General features: G+C 33.0%; 1 pseudogene; it reads left to right on the top strand.

Annotated features, from left to right (window-relative positions):
* The first annotated feature begins 12,156 nt into the window (after positions 1-12,156).
* LOC149181772 (organic cation/carnitine transporter 4-like) lies at positions 12,157-15,796 on the top strand (annotated as a pseudogene).
* The last annotated feature ends 1,625 nt before the right edge of the window (positions 15,797-17,421 follow it).

Genomic DNA, 17,421 nt, shown 5'->3' with positions numbered 1-17,421 from the left:
TTAATTTGTTGCATTTAAGCATTATGATAAAATGTTCTTCCTTGTTGTCTCAACAAGAGCATATCTTTTTGTGGTGTTTTCACAATTAGTTGTTAGCATCCTTAGATGCATTCTTTCTTTTCTTCTTTTAGGTTCTTTTTTATTATTGTGTGGTTTTCCTCAGCAGATATGCTCTTTTTTCAAAACAAGAGCAAAATATTTTGTTCTTTGAAATAGAAGAAATGATATTTCATGCTTATCCCTTCATCTATGCTCAATGTGAAATTCAAAACAAGTGAAAACTAACAAATAAAATCCACCTTAGTATGTCTTACATTATGCTACTTATTTTATTTTTAGTTGTTTGAAATTGCCACAAAAGTAATAAAAAAATTCACCTGAGCATGTCTTACATTATGGTACTTATTTTAATTTTTATTGGCCTGAAGAGTAGAAATTTTCACCACAAAATACTTAACTTAGTTTTCATGAAAATTTTGCAATACTAGAAATGGTTACATATTTAGCACTTTGGCTATGCATGATGGAAAATTCAAAAGTAAGAAAAACAGATATCTAGGTATGCGTTACTTATGGTACCACTTTTAATTTTCATTGTGTTTCAAACAACCCAGAGGAGTACTAGATTTTAGTAAAATATATTTGAGTTAGTCTTCGCGAACTTAATATATTTTGGAACTTTTTTAGATTTTCACACCCTTTTTTTATTAACCTTCAAACTTGGTATTCGAAATGAAGTTTATTTACAGTTCTACGGATAGAGAAGGAAAAAGGTATCTCTTACCTTTCTGAATTTCTTTACTGCAAATATTGTTTGACTATATCATACCAATTTTTATTTATTTTGTTGAGGTTAGGTTTTTATGTATCATTAGTTGCTAATGAGAAGATATTTGTGAAGCCATTTTCTAGAAAGTGTTAGGGAATTAATTAATTCACTAGAAATATTATAACTCTAAATATTGAGAGTGATAACATTATTTGAATTTGTATATATATGTTTGTGATTTTGCAAATGTTTTATGTATTTATGTTTGATATTTTGAATTCAAATTGTCTAAGCTTGTGTTTACTTGAATTGCATGTAACATTATTTGAATTTGTATATATATGTTTGTGATTTTGCAAATGTTTTATGTATTTATGTTTGATATTTTGAATTCAAATTGTGTAAGCTTGTGTTTACTTGAATTGTATGTATATGTCACTTGTTTTGACGGTGTGTTTAGTTGAAGTGTGTGTTTGCTCGTTTGAAATTGCTTATATATGAGTGGTTTTGACAATGATTATTTTCTTTTGTATTTGGACATGAAATTGTATATTCTGTGTTTGCTTATTTAAACTTGTATTTTGTATGTTTATTTTATTGAAACTGCGTATATACGTGAATGGTTGTATGAATGTTTATTTACAAATATCTGTATGTAATTTGAAATTGTAATCATGTGTTTGTTGTATTGAATTATGAATTTGAATGTGCATGTATAATGTAGATTTTAATTTGTATATTATGAAATTACTTTTATTTAAAGTTGCATAAGAATATTTTAGTATTTTCTTTTATTGACATGAAATTGTATGTTGTGTGTTTAGTTGAATTTGTATATTGTATGTTTATTTATTTTAACTTGTACTTTGTATGTTTCTTGATTTGAAATTTGATAAACGTGTGTGTGTTTATTTATTTTAACCAAATACAATTAAAAAATAAAAAGAAAAAATACAAATCTAATTATAATTAAAACTCATTATAATAAATAAACATTAAAATATTATACACTAAAAATATAAGACTTAAAATTAAATCTATATAAAATACACATGTTCAAGTTTATAATAAAATTCATGCCTAATACAAATCAACATAACAAACACAAGCATTCATTAACAAAACACTTGGTAAACAAACTTAATCAATTTGAAATAAACAAAGATAAAATATACAATTTCAAGTGCAACGGAATATAAAATTTAAACATATACATTCACAAACATTGACAAAGCCACCTACACATACAAACATTTGACAAAACATATTCTCCCATGTTTATGCAATTTTAGAAAACACCTAAAATACAAATTTAAATAAGCAAATATACAATTTTAAATATCAAACACAAAATACAATTTCAAATACAAAAACACATAATATACAATTCCAAATAAGGAAACACATATCATACAATTTCAAGTCAATACAAAGACAAACACTCAAACATGCCATTGCAACATTAAATAAGCAAACGCACAATATACAAAGTAAAAACCTACACACTATTTACAGCTACAAAATTAATTACAATCACAATTCAATACAACAAACAAACACAATATTACAGTTGTATGTTGTGTGTTTATTTGAATTTGTATATTGTATTTTTGTTTATTTTGACTAGTACATTGTATGTTTCTTTATTTGAAATTTGATATCTATGTCTGTGTGTGTGCGCGCTTTTATTTATTTTAACCAAATACAATTAAAAAAGAAAAAGAAAAAATACAAATTTCATTATAATTGAAACTCAATATAATAAATAAACATTAAAGTATTATGCAATAAAAATATAAGACTTAATTAAATCTATATAAAATACACAGGTTCAAGTTTACAATAAAACTCATGTCTAATATAAATGAGCATAACAAACACAATCATTCATTGACAAAACACTTAGTCAACATACTTAATCAATTTCAAATAAACAAAAATACAATATACAATTTCAAATGAAATGGAATATAAAATTTAAAGACATACATTTACAAACATTCACAAAGCCACCTACACATACAAACATTCGACAAAACATATTCTCGCATACACCTACAATACAAATTTAAATAAGCAAATATACGATTTTAAATTTTTAAATATCAAACACAAAATACAAATACAAATAAAAATATAAATAATATAAAGTTCCAAATAAGGAAACACATATCATACAATTTCAAGTCAATATAAATACAAACACTCAAACATGCCATTGCAATATTAAATAAGCAAACGCACAATATACAAAGTAAAAACCTACTCATTATTTACACTAGAAAATTAAGTATAATCACAATTGAATACAACAAACAAACACACTATTACAATTGTATGTTGTGTGTTTAGTTGAATTTGTATATTGTATGTTTGTTTATTTTGACTTGTACTTTGTATGTTTCTTTATTTTAAATTGGATATATATATGTGTATGTGTGTGTGTGTGCGCGCTTATTTATGAATATTTGTGTTGTAGGTGACTTGAAATTGTAATACTGTGTTTGTTGTATTGAATTGTGTTTGCAATTAATTTTATAGTGTAAATAGTGCATAGTAGGTTTTATATGTTGTGTGTTTAAATTTTATATTCATTGCATTTGAAATTGTATATTTTATCTTTGTTTATTTGAAATTGATTAAGTATCTTTACAAAGTGTTTTGTCAATGAATGCTTGTGTTTGTTATGTTGATTTGTATTAGCCATGAATTTTATTATAAACTTGAATGTGTGTATTTTATATATCTTTAATTAAGTCTTATCTTTTTATTGTATAGTATTTTAATATTTATTTATTATATTGAGTTTTAATTATAATGAGATTTGTATTTTTTCTTTTTTCTGTTTTAGCTGATTAAGATATATTTATATCTTAACCAGTTAATACTATATATATATATATATATATATATATATATATATATATATATATATATATATATATAAGGTTGATAAGTTAATTTGAACATTTGCAACAAAACATAAATGTTTTGATAACATAACATTTTAAGATAAAAAAACATAATTAGTAGCTATTTTAATAAATATTAATACCATAACAATAATAATGTGACTAAGGCAAAAATTTATCATAATATTTTTATTGATGTTAATAAATTGATATGTTTTTTAAAAATATCCATTAACATCATTAATCATTTAATAGTCGAACAATAGTGGCAATGAAGAAATTCAAAAAAGTAAGAGATGCCATTTACTTCTTTATCCCTAGAACTGTAAATAAAGTGCATTTCAAATACCAAGTTTAAAGGTTGAACATAATTGTCTACAACGACCATTGAGTACCACACTAGTTTGCATGAATATTAAATAGGAACATGCAATCAAGTTAATTCAATACGATTTTAATTTAAGTACGTGTAATGTTCATGGTGAAATGCATACTTTCATAAAACTATTAAGAACATACCTAAGACCAAATTAAAATGTGGGTATGAAAAAAACATAAGTTTCAAGAAGCCATATCAAAATGGGACGTTGAGAATAGTAGCCATGCAAAAGAGGGAAAGCTGGCACGCTAAAAAATGTTCAAGTCCTGTACAGTGCTACATCTTGTTAGCAAATCAAGAATAAAAAAAATGTTTTTCACTAGGCTAACTATAACAATGGAAGAGTAGATGAAATGTACATTCTAAATAATAATTCATAGAAATATATGTCTCACTTGTTGTTGGCACAAATTGGTTTAAAATATTCCCATCCACTCAAGCCCCTCATATGTTGTTAGATCTCAAATACAACTACATTAGGGTTGAGTTGACACAAATTGGTTTAAAAAATTCCCATCCACCCAACCCCCTCATATGTCACGTTAGATCTCAAATCCAACTACATTAGGGTTGATAAACAATATTCAGTTACATTTCTAAAAGCCCTTAGTAAGTTTATTTCCTAGAAAAGTAAAATGGACAAGAATCCTACTCCAGTAATAAATAGAATTTTTTTATGAAAGACACAAATTAAGTATGAGTTTTAAATACAAATTTAATTATCAGTTTTGAGATGTTCATGATTTTTTTTTGCTTGGCTCTTTGAAATATATCGAGAGGTGAGTGTTTTGATGTTCATTTTAGTTTGCTAGCCATTTCATTTATATGGCTACACTAATTCCCATATTCTTATATATCAAGGAGGACACTCCTCATTGTAAAGATTCGCACGCACACAATTTTCCACTTGCCCTTTTTAAAACTTATTAAAATCAGTTTTTACAAATTTGTCAAGACACTTACCCTAAATACATATTGCTTTGCAATTTTAAATAAAAAATAATATTAATATACAATAAATTTCATATAACAAATATTAAATAAAATAAAAAACAAATAACATAATATATCCATCAAACTCTTCAATCCTAAAGCCTTTCAACACCCTACTACAAACATCCCAAAAATAAATAAAATTTTAAAATAAAAATTAAATGAACACTGAATTATAAACTGCAAATAAATAAATAAATAAATAAAAAATATAAATTGAAGCCGTGTTGACAAGATGTGTGTTTGATATTTCCCTTCGGAAAAAGCATGGCAACAAAATGAACCTCACAACAAAAGAATTGGCCCAACGTGGATGGAAAAAGCGTGAACCTAGCAGCAAAAACATATACGTGACATCTTTTTTCAAAAATAGAAAACACAAGAATTAAAGCCCATCGAACTGAAAATAAATAAATAAATAATATAAATTGAATCCGTGTTGACAAGATGTGTGTTTGATATTTCCCTTCGGAAAAAGCATGGCAACAAAATGAACCTCACAACAAAAGAATTGGCCCAACGTGGATGGAAAAAGCATGAACCTGGCAGCAAAAACATATACGTGACATCTTTTTTCAAAAATAGAAAGCACAAGAATTAAAGCCCATCGAGGCTGCAATTGCTTTCTAACAAATTTTACTGTTGAATCTTAACTTTCACATAGTCAATAATGTTATAACTCTCTACATTTAGAGTTATAGTATTTCCAGTGAATTAATTAATTCCCTAACTATTTCTAGAAAATATGTGTGTGTGTGTGTGTGTGTGTGTGTGTGAGATATAATCACAATAGTGGCAATGAAGAAATTGAGAAAAGTAAGAGATGCCATTTCCTTCTTTATCCCTAGAACTATAAATAAATTGCATTTTGAATACCGGGTTTAAAGGTTGAACATCAATGTCTACAACGACCATTGAGTACCAAACTAGTTTGCATGAATAATAAATAGGAACATGCAATAAACTTTTCAAGAAGCCATATCAAAATGGGACGTTGAGAATAGTAGCCATGCAAAAGAGGAAAAGCTCGCATGCAAAAAATTGTTCAAGTCTTCTACAGTGCTACATCTCGTTAGAAAATTAAGCATAAAAAAATGTTTTTTCAGTGGGCTAACTATAACAATGGAAGAATAGAAGAAATGTAAATACTAAATAATAATTCCTAGAAATATATATCTGACTTGTTGTTGACACAAATTGGTTTAAAAGATTCCCATCCACGCAAGCCCCTCATATGCTGTTAGATCTCAAATCCAACTACATTAGGGTTGAGTTGACACAAATTGGTTTAAAAAATTCCCATCCACCCAACCCCCCATATGTCCCTCATATGTCGTTAGATCTAAAATCCAACTACATTAGGGTTGATAAACAATATTCAGTTACGTTTCTAAAAGATCTTAGTAAGTTTATTTCTTAGAAAAGTAAAATGGACAAGAATCCTACTTCAGTAATAAATAGAAAAACTTTATGGAAGACACAAATTAATTATGAGTTTTAAATATAAATTTAATTACGAGCTTTGTGATGTTCATGATTCTTTTTTTTGGCTTGGCTATGTGAAATATATCGAGAGGTGAGTGTTTTGATGTTCATTTGAGTTTGCTAGCCATTTCATTTATATGGCTACACTAATTCCTATATTCTTATATATCAAGGAGGACACTCCTCATTTTAAAGATTCGCACGCACACAATTTTCAACTTGCCCTTTTTAAAACTTATTAAAATCGGTTTTGCAAATTTGTCAAGACACTTACCCTAAATACATATTGCTTTGCAATTTGAAATAAAAAATAATATTAATATCCAATAAATTTCATATAACAAGTATTAAATAAAATAAAAAACAAATAACATAATATATCCATCAAACTCTTTGATCCTAAAGCCTTTCAACACCCTACTACAAACCTCCCAAAAAAAATTAAATGAACACTGAATTATAAACTTCAAATAAATAAAAACAAAATATAAATTGAAGCGGAAAAGATGTGCATTTGATATTTCCCGCATGAACCTGGCAGCAAAAACATTTAGGTGGCATCATTTTTCAAAAATAGAAAGCACAAGAATGGAAACAAAAACATTTACGTGGCATCTTTTTTCAAAAATAGAAAGCACAAGATTAGAAATTTAAAAAAAGAAAAAGCATCAACCCATCCTTTTCCAAAAAGGAGAAAATCCAGAATTGAAATTTAAAAGAACCAAAAAATAATGAACTCTCAATTCAAAAATGGACGGGAGAATTCGGACGATGGCAGCTCAAGCATTTTGTGCTCTACAATGGACTCTCTAGGCCTTTCAGACGATGGTCATGATCTTTGCAGACTATTAGCCCAACTGGCACTGCAACATAGAGAAACCCTTTGACGATTTCCTTTCCATGAAGCACGGGTTCGAATCCTGCAGTTCCACGGGTTCGAATCCTGCATTTCGAAGCCTTGAAAATATGCTTGAAGTGAGATGTAGCTAGAGAAGCTAATCTCGGAAAGGTATTCACTGTTTCTCCCTACTCATTTGCTAGCTGTCGAATTGTATTGATAGCCTTGCACCCGTTCGCAAATTTTTGGTAGAATTTTGTATTATCATGCCCCTCCGTAAGCCATATAGCTTTGCTTCTTAGGTGCCAACTTTCTTCTCAATCCTTTACTATCTGACTCCTCTTGGCAAGTAGGGATGTAATCTTGTTCTTATGTTCTAGGGAGGAGTAGATCCCTCCATGTTCATTCTCGAAGACCTCTATCTCTTCTTCAGTCGCCTTGAGGATAAGGTCCTCCAATGTTCACTTCTTTTGCACCCATATTTCGGATAGTTTCTTCAATTCTCTCAGGTTATGAGCAAACCCTTCTATGATGCTCCCTCTAGACTCTAGGGGATTGGCCTTCCAAAATTTAGTGACTAACTTGGTGTAGTCAACATCTCGTATCCAGGCAAAGTTAAATTTGAAGGGGGGACTCTAGGTTTGTTCATTCCTCCACTTATTTCCAAGTATATTAGTCTATGATCAAATATGCCCCCAAAATCGACCCACTGTCTAATTCTATGACTTATTTTCATTAGGTGCTCCTTTATGAGGAACCAATCAAGCCTCCTAGGAAGGTTGTCATCTCCGGTTCCGTTGTTCCTCCAAGTAGGTTGAAATTTGGTTGAAGGGATATCGATAAGGTTATGATCCTCTAGTATGTTCTCAAAGAACTCCAAGAGAGTGTCCCTTTGAGCATTCTTCCCCCATGATTCCGCAAAACTAATGGAAAAATTTAGGTCTCCCCCTAGAATGAGCTTGTCCCGCTGAATAATTTGTGTGTTTAGTAGTCGGTTCTACTATTCTTCCATATTATGATAGGGTCCATAAATGTTAATGATATTGATCTCTGATTCAAGTTCAAGTGAGTAGATGTCCACCCTGATGTTCCCAGTGCTTCCCCATATGTTACAGATTCTAATGGAGTTGGAGTTTATCCCTAGTGCCAATCCCCTCGAGTGTCCATTTGCATATAAAGAGCGAAAAGTCCACAAAAGAAGCCAAGATTCAAGAACGTGGGCTAATTTTTTCCCAGGGCTAGCCAACCCTCAAAAGTTGAAGGATAGCATCTTCATGGGGTGGGGGGGCGCTCAAGGGTATTCACTACTCTAAGAGCCCAATCAATGGAATGTTGTCTACTAGATGTTATCTCTTCCCCAGCTTGTAGGATGGCTTTCAATAAGAAAAAAGGTCAGCCTCGAGGTTGCTTTTGGGTGGAGGGGAGGTAATCAGACCAATTCCCAATGAATCAGGGGCCTGAGATCGAGTCTGGGATCAAAGCGGGTATCTGGAAGATGGAGTTCTGTGATCAAGAATGGTGGGGATGGCTAGGGGGTCCTCAGGAAAAGAAGGTGGAGTGCATGAGAAGGTGGGGGAAGGGGGTTTAAGGTGGCATGCCAGAGTAGTGGGGGTTATAGAGCAAGGAACATAGGCCTGTAATATATTTTATGCAATGCAATAAGAGGAAACAGTGGTAAAAGAAGAGGAGGAAGAAGATTCTGACATACCTGCGGAGAATGCAGCCTCGACAGCTTCCCTTGCTCTGGTTAGAGGAGGTGAAGGGGGCCCATATGCTACTTTCCCACACTTCTTCCTGGCTTCCTTTGATGGTACTTTCTCTGCAGCAGCTTGTACCATGTGATTCACTACCTCTTCAACCGAGGGGGGGTTTCCTTGATCATGTGAGCTCTTGTGCGGAGTGGCATTATCCTTGTCTCCAGCTCTCTCCTTACCATTCAGAGGGAAATCCTTTAAAATATGTGCCACCTTATGGCACCTTTTGCAACGGAATGGAACCCCCTCATAGTAAAGAATCTGATGCCGAGAGAAAGTTCTCCACTGTAATATAATATGTTCCTGAAGACCCCCCATCGTATCTAGATGTACCAAAACCCTGGCATATGCCATCATTCCAATAGATAGGTATGATTTATCGTGCTCAAGGTAAGTGCCCGAGGTATTTCCTATGTGCCAAAAATGTCCTACGACCCAAATTAGAGGGGCAATCCAGGAAGCTGAACCCAGATTGGCCTGACTCCTATCTATTCTCTTTCCAGGTCAAACAGAGGGTTCTAGCGGCACAGAAGGACGGGAGCCTGTTCAAAATGTTAGAAGGGGGACAGGACCCAATTCGTGTGCTCGTCTCTAGCGAACCAAAGAGCAAACCAACCTCTACCAAACATTTGAACAAAAAGAAAATAGGCCAAGTGTTGCCCCATACCTTTGATGTCTAAAGCTTCAAACGAGCCACTGTGTGATTTTTTCCTTGGATCCTCCCAACCAGAACACGGTCTGCCATGTCCATGCAATCACCCCACTGGATATCTTCCCCAACCCTAATAATGAAGTCTTCAACTTTGGATTTGAAGCACTTGAGATTTTTGCTCAGCCTTGTAATAGCTTCAAAGGAGTCTAGTCGTTCCTTACATAGAGTTGGGTTTGAAGGAGGGTTTCCAGGGTTTTGGTGTGAGCCCGTGGGAAAAGAGTCTGAGAGTGGGGACCTATAGCGTAGGAGCAGGATGGTGGAAGAGTTGAATTAGATGCCAGAGGAGGCCCTTGTGTTGTGTTCGAGGGGTTTCCAAGGGGAGGGTTTAGGGAACTTGCAGACAGAGTGGGAGGAGGGTAATGCGAGGTATCAGATATAGGTTTAGGGCTAATACAGTCAATCGCAAAGTTAAGTGTGGAGGGAGACTCGGGAGGGGAAGAGGGTATCGCCATACTATAGGGGGCTCAGAGAAGGTCAACATTGAAATGGAGGGCCCAGAGATCAAGGAAAGGCCTGCAACGGTGTTCGTTAGATTGAAACAGTAGGGGAGCATTCCTTCCGAGGTTGAAGGCGGAGTTGGTCAGATGTTGACACCTGGCAATGGATCCTTCGAATAGTCGAAAATATCCAATTCCATGGTTTTCCGAGAAAAACCTTCCCGAGCTACCTCTGAAACTATCGTATCAAACCTAGGTAGGGTAATAGGCAGGTAAGTTAGTAAAAGAGTAAGGAAGTCATGGGTTTGAGGAAACTTACTAGGCCATTATGGAGTGCATGGTCGCATTATGGTAACCACCATAGTGTCGGTAGCAGAGGCAAAATGAATATGCAGGAAGTGAGGTATATGTTTCTCTACAGAAACCCTAACCTTTTTCAAGCTGGCGCTAGGACTCCATCTCCTTCCCTTTAAGGATCTGTAGTTCCATCCTTTTTTCAATTTTTTTAATGGTTTTATTTTAAAAGTATAATTTATTTATTATCATTGTAATGATTAAATGTTTTATATATCATATTTAAAGATAAATATGTATTCTAGTTTATTAAAATATTATGAGTAAATCTATATAGTAAGGCTTGTTAATTTGAGATATTGGAGTGACTACCTAAAAGTATATTTATTAAACTTTTTCACTCACTTTAAACTCTTCCATATTACTTTAAATTGTTAAATTAAATAATTGATTAAACATTTGTAAAATTTTATAAGAAAAAAAATGAATTGAAATTGTAAATTTTATCCATATTAAAATGGAAATTGTAAAATTTTCACTTAAATAATTTTATTCACATTTTTTAATAATATGGATAATTGTTAATTTTATTAAATGAGAAACAAAATTCTAATTACCAACTTTAAGTGAAGCTAAAGAAAAAAAAGCGGCATATTGATATTTGAGATATATAATCATCATTTTAGTTTGTTTGTCTAATTAGGTGTAGTAATAGATAATAAATTATTAATCCAGATCACATATAAACGAGTTCACATAGAAATTTTATTTGTCAAGGTGAAAACAAAACATAAAAAGGTAACATTACTATGAGTCCACTAAGGAGGGTAGATGGAGGTGATTAACAAAGATGTTGGAGGATGAATAATGCTTTAGTAGTTTCATAATTAATTGAAAAAATAAATAACTATTTTTATAATCAACCCAAACTTAGATGAAAAATAAGCCAAAATCTGATCCATCCATAAAGTTATAAGAAAATATAGGAATTAATAAAATGTTTGTACATAATTTATCCATGTACTTTTGATGTAATTTATCACTACAAACTTGAGAAAATTCTATCTTATAAGAATAGTAACCTTAAAAGAATTATAATTTCAAATAACATTGTCATTGATTTACAAATTACCCAAATAATATACCACTCCTAACCATTTCAATTACTCTCAACCTTATCTATAAAAAAAATCATATAATTTATATTAATATAAAATTTTAATCCTATATATAAAATCACAAACCAATACAATTTAACCTAAATTAATTCAGTTCAACGATATAAACATGAATGAGTACACAATACAACCATGAATGATCGTCGAAGTTAAATTTTATAATCTTTTGTCAATAAATATAATTTTTAATAAAAAATCAGGTAAACTCATATCTTTGATTTTGTTGTTAAAAGCATTCCCCTAAATAAAACCAATCCTATTATTTCCAGTAAGTCAAGACTTCCCGTCTCGTATATATTACGGTTATTGAAAACCCATGCTCTATTTCTCGCATAGTATTTGTCGTCTCCATAGTTATCGGTACGCACTTAAAAATGTTCATGTTTTAAAGTTCGTTGAACTGTAATGCGGGGAATTGCATGCAAGCCGCTGAAGAAGAACGAACGGCTGCACTGGGACCCTTTGGTAATTCAATGGTGACATCCAAGTCAATTTAGGAGAGAATTAGTAAATGGAAATCAATAATATTTCAAAGAAATGTTGAGAAACCATCTGAATGAACATGTAGATACATATTGTGTATACATATTTGAACATATGCATATTTCTCATTGCGAAGCAACATATGCATATTTCTCATTGCATGTGCATCGCAAGGTTGAGTTTCATGGTTTGAACATCATATTATTTCACACAGCGAGTGCACTTATTGCTATTATAACAACAGTTTCAGGTGCGTCCAAGGATCTGTGTGGTTTGCTCCAACTCCCGTAAGCTGATGCTGAATGACGAGTGCAAGGAATCGCCACTCTTGACTATTGAATTGCAAGAAGTGTCTGTAGGTAATATCCATTAAGAAAGACCTTTGAAATTTTCCGTTGGAGACAGTGTCTCTGAAATTTTACCCGAATGGTAAAGAACCCAATAACAAATAACAAAAAATTTACCAAAATACCAACCTGAAAACGTTACAATTTCAAGTTGCATTGTAGTTAACTTACAGATTGGAATGAAGAACTGAGTGGTAATGTCAAGAACTCAATAACAGATAACAAAGAATTTACCAAAATCGTTCAATCTGTAATCTACCATTATATTTAATTTTATCCTGTGTACAGAGGAATCCATATCGGCCTGCCATGGCATATCTATATACTTACATAAAAGCCAAACCAACTCAACATTTGGAGGAAGAGAAAAAATTCAAAATAAACCAAAGTATCCGATGGCGGCATCGTAACAAACCTCAAACTCCGTGGATGAAACTGATTCAACCATTCTCAAATTTGAAATTCAATTAGCTAGAGTTAGGGCGGGTGTTTTCAAAATTCAAATGAATATCGCATAAATGCATATTTCAAATCCACCCCGTATTTACGACATCGAAGCACACTGACAGCATTAATTACTTTGAAGCGAAACGCACTACCTGTATTAATGACAGTGAAACACCGGTCCTTCGGATAATATCTTTCATATGTAAAGGTGCCAATAATTGGCTTACTGCATGGGCTTTAAAAATTGCCGTTTATATGGGTTATTATGCCATTTACTGTATATAATTTGATCTCAAATCCAACTACATTAGGGTTGATAAACAATATTCAGTTACATTTCTAAAAGCCCTTAGTAAGTTTATTTCCTAGAAAAGTAAAATGGACAAGAATCCTACTCCAGTAATAAATAGAAATTTTTTATGAAAAACACAAATTAAGTATGAGTTTTAAATACAAATTTAATTATCAGTTTTGAGATGTTCATGATTTTTTTTGCTTGGCTCTGTGAAATATATCGAGAGGTGAGTGTTTTGATGTTCATTTGAGTTTGCTAGCCATTTCATTTATATGGCTACACTAATTCCCATATTCTTATATATCAAGGAGGACACTCCTCATTGTAAAGATTCGCACGCACACAATTTTCCACTTGCCCTTTTTAAAAATTATTAAAATTGGTTTTTACAAATTTGTCAAGACACTTACCCTAAATACATATTTCTTTGCAATTTTAAATAAAAAATAATATTAATATACAATAAATTTCATATAACAAGTATTAAATAAAATAAAAAACAAATAACATAATATATCCATCAAACTCTTCAATCCTAAAGCCTTTCAACACACTACTACAAACATCCCAAAAATAAATAAAATTTTAAAATAAAAATTAAATGAACACTCAATTATAAAGTGCAAATAAATAAATAAAAAATATAAATTGAAGCCGTGTTGACAAGATGTGTGTTTGATATTTCCCTTCGGAAAAAGCATGGCAACAAAATGAACCTCACAAGAAAAGAATTGGCCCAACGTGGATGGAAAAAGCATGAACCTGACAGCAAAAACATATACTTGACATCTTTTTTCAAAAATAGAAAGCACAAGAATAGAAATTTAAAAAAACCAAAAGCATCAACCCATCCTTTTCCAAAAAGGTGAAAAGTAAGAATTGAAATTTAAAAAGCCAATAAATAATGAACTCTCAATTCAAAAATGGACGGGAGAATTCAGACGATGGCAGCTCAAGCATTTTGTGCTCTACAGTCTCGCATGGACTCTGGAGGTCTTTCATACAATGGTCATGATTTTTGCAGACTATGAGCCCAACTGGCACTGCAACATAGAGAAACCCTTTGACGATTTCCTTTCCATGAAGCATGGGTTCGAATCCTGTAGTTCCACGAGATCTGTGTGTTCCATGGATCGGGCGTCATGGGGTTGGAACGGAGGGAGCGGAGTTTCAATGATTTCTGAATGGGTCTCGTTTGTGATCAGAAATATAAAGTTGGGGTTCTGCAGTCCGCGTTTTTCATCGGGTGCTTGATCGGTAATTTTGATAATTTTACCTCTGAAGCTTCATATGCATTTTGCTGCCGCTAGATCTTTAAGAATTTACAGTTATTGTATCTTGATGTTTATTTACTGATGCGGGTGTAGGGATATTTGGGAAATTGTCGGATTCTTTGCTGGGAGGGAAGGGAGTGCTGAGTTTGGTCTGTATTTGCAACACCATCCTCAGTTTCTTGACGGCCTTCTCGCCCAATTTCTGGGTTTATTTGATTCTCCGTTTATTGAAGGGAATTAGCATTGGCGGCGTTCGACTATCGTCCTTCGTTTTGGCAACTGAACCTGTCGGGCCGTGTAAGAGAGGACGAATTCGCATGTTGACTTTGTATTTCTTTTCCCTCGGCATAGCTCTGCTTCCAGCTCTCTCCTACTTTTCTGGTAGCTAGAGATATCTGTACATAGTCGCTTCGATTCCTTCGGCCTTGTATTGCCTTTTCATTCTGCCATTTGTATCAGAGTCCCCCCGATGGTACCTCGTCAAGGGCGGGCTGGAAGATGCCATGAAAGTCATGAGATCGATTGCGGCCAAGAACAGAAATCTCTGTCGGCGGGAGTATCGTTGGCATTGGACGGGGACGAGCACACTCCTGCAGAGCCTGAGGAACCATCGGGAAGCCTCGTGGACGTATTCAAGTCGCCCGTGACGTGTATGAGGATGGTTTTAATAGGGTTCATCTGATTTGTATGTGGTGTAGGGTATTATGATTCGTATGTGGTGCAGGGTATTATGGATTAAGCCTGAACATGGTAAATCTGAGTACTAATTTATATGTGTGTGTTTTCCTCAATGCAATCACAGAAATACCTACCTACGCCCTCATGGCAGCTATGCTCGACAAATTCGGAAGAAGGGCGATGCTCGTCTCCACCATGCTGTTGAGCGGACTGGCTTGTCTGTTGGGAAGCTTTATGTCGACGGTACTCAATGTTTAGGGTTCGAATCTCGATCCAACACTGGTCACATGGGATTCTTCACTGGCGTGCAGTTAGCGAGTGGAGTCGTCAGAATATTCGGTATGCCGGGGGCGTATAACTTGATATTTATATACACATGCGAGCTGCTTCCGACAGTAGTCCGGAATGAAGCTCTAGGTTTAATTCAATTCTATTTAATTTCATTTCAGTGTCTATTATGTTCACCTTTGCGAGAGCTAATTCCATTTCATAACCTTGTGTTTCTGTTGGGTGCATTGTAAAAATGAAGGGCTGGTGTTGCAGGGAAATAAATGAAAGAAGAAAATAAGTGGTTGTTGTTCCAAGCCTAGTCTATCTAGCTAAAGAAACAAAATCGAATGAAATCCCAATTCCAGGTATTTGTGTCTTTTTTATTAGTTTAAACTAGGCGCTTTAGCCATTTTTATTTTGAATTTAAGGCTGTACTTCCTCCTCAATAAATCCTATTTTTTTTTCATTGCTTCAATTAGCCGTTGCACGCATGTCTTACGCTCTAGCTTGAACAGTGTATCTTTTCCCCTAGGAATTCAAGCATCACTGGCTGTGTATTATTTGGATTTGATTAGTTTGTAATTTCCCTTTATAACACCTCTTTTTATTTATTAGTTTGGCCCATGGTCGTGTCTTGTGTTCTTTGCTCCTTTAACCTGTGGTTTGGTTGTTGGTTTTCCCGTTTTGGTATAACTTGTTAGTTGTGTATTGTTTTAAGCATCAGCCACGGATTTAAGGCTTTATTTTCCTCAATAATTTTACCCTTATGTCGAGTGCACATGCATGGATTTAAGGATCTTATCCTCAATAATTGTACCCTTTTGTCGAGTGTATTAGACATGGATTTAAGGCTCTATTTCCTATTCAATAATTTTATGAGCCATGGATTTAAGCCTCTGTTTCCTCCTCAGATGTGTCCACCATACCACCTCTATTAAATGGAATGAATTTTTCATTTAAGGCTCTATTTCCTCTTTAGTTATATTACCCGGTATGAATTTAATGCTCTTTTTCCTCCTTTACGAGCCATGGATGTGTCCACCATACCAATGAATTTTTCATTTAATGCTTTGTTTCCTCCTCCATAATTTTAACCATATCATTTCTATCCACCTTTGTAAGCATGTCTCTCGATTCAGATTCAGCTTAACTACTCAAACTCATTAATGGAACCAACTTCCCACTTCTATCATCTTGCGGTTAGCCTTCCTTTCTTTTGACACGTTTATTAAACTTAATAATACATACATATAGCTATGTTCTGTGAGTTACTCTTTTTTTCTTATCATCACTGGTTTATTCAACTTTTACATTAATAATAATCCAATCCAGCTCAGCTCTTTCGCATCAATTGGGAATTCTCTGTTATATATGTATAGCCCTTTTTAGCTTCAATCCCCTGGAATCAGTTACATTACAACCTTCCCCTTCTTTGGGGATTCAATGCCCCCCTCCAAGTCTGGTCTAGTATTAGCTAGTCCCTCTATCATTCCTACTGTTTTTTCCCAGGATAGTTTAAGCCACATAATGGCCCTCTAGATCTGTTGTTTTATATTTTTCACATCTGTTGTTTTATATTTTTGACACAGCTGCTAGAAAACCTCTCATACATTTTAAAATTTTGTTGTTTTATATTTTTCACATAGCTGCTAGAAAAGCCTCTCATACATTTTAAAATTCAAATTAATTATATCATTACATATAATCGTAATTCATAATATATATTTTATTCAAATTATGTTTATTATTTTTTGGATTATTTCATTAATAACAATATTTGTTTATTTATTTATGACGTGAAAATTATTGCATGGTTGTTTCTAGGAATGACTCATAAATCACGGTTATAGCAAATACATTTACGAAAAGTGCGAAG

This window comes from Pinus tabuliformis, chromosome 3_2 (genome assembly GCF_031772625.1).
Source record: "Pinus tabuliformis cultivar Carrire ecotype Pingquan chromosome 3_2, CPIR1, whole genome shotgun sequence".
NCBI classification, from domain to species: domain Eukaryota; kingdom Viridiplantae; phylum Streptophyta; class Pinopsida; order Pinales; family Pinaceae; genus Pinus; species Pinus tabuliformis.
This window is presented reverse-complemented; position numbering and strand designations above follow the sequence as displayed.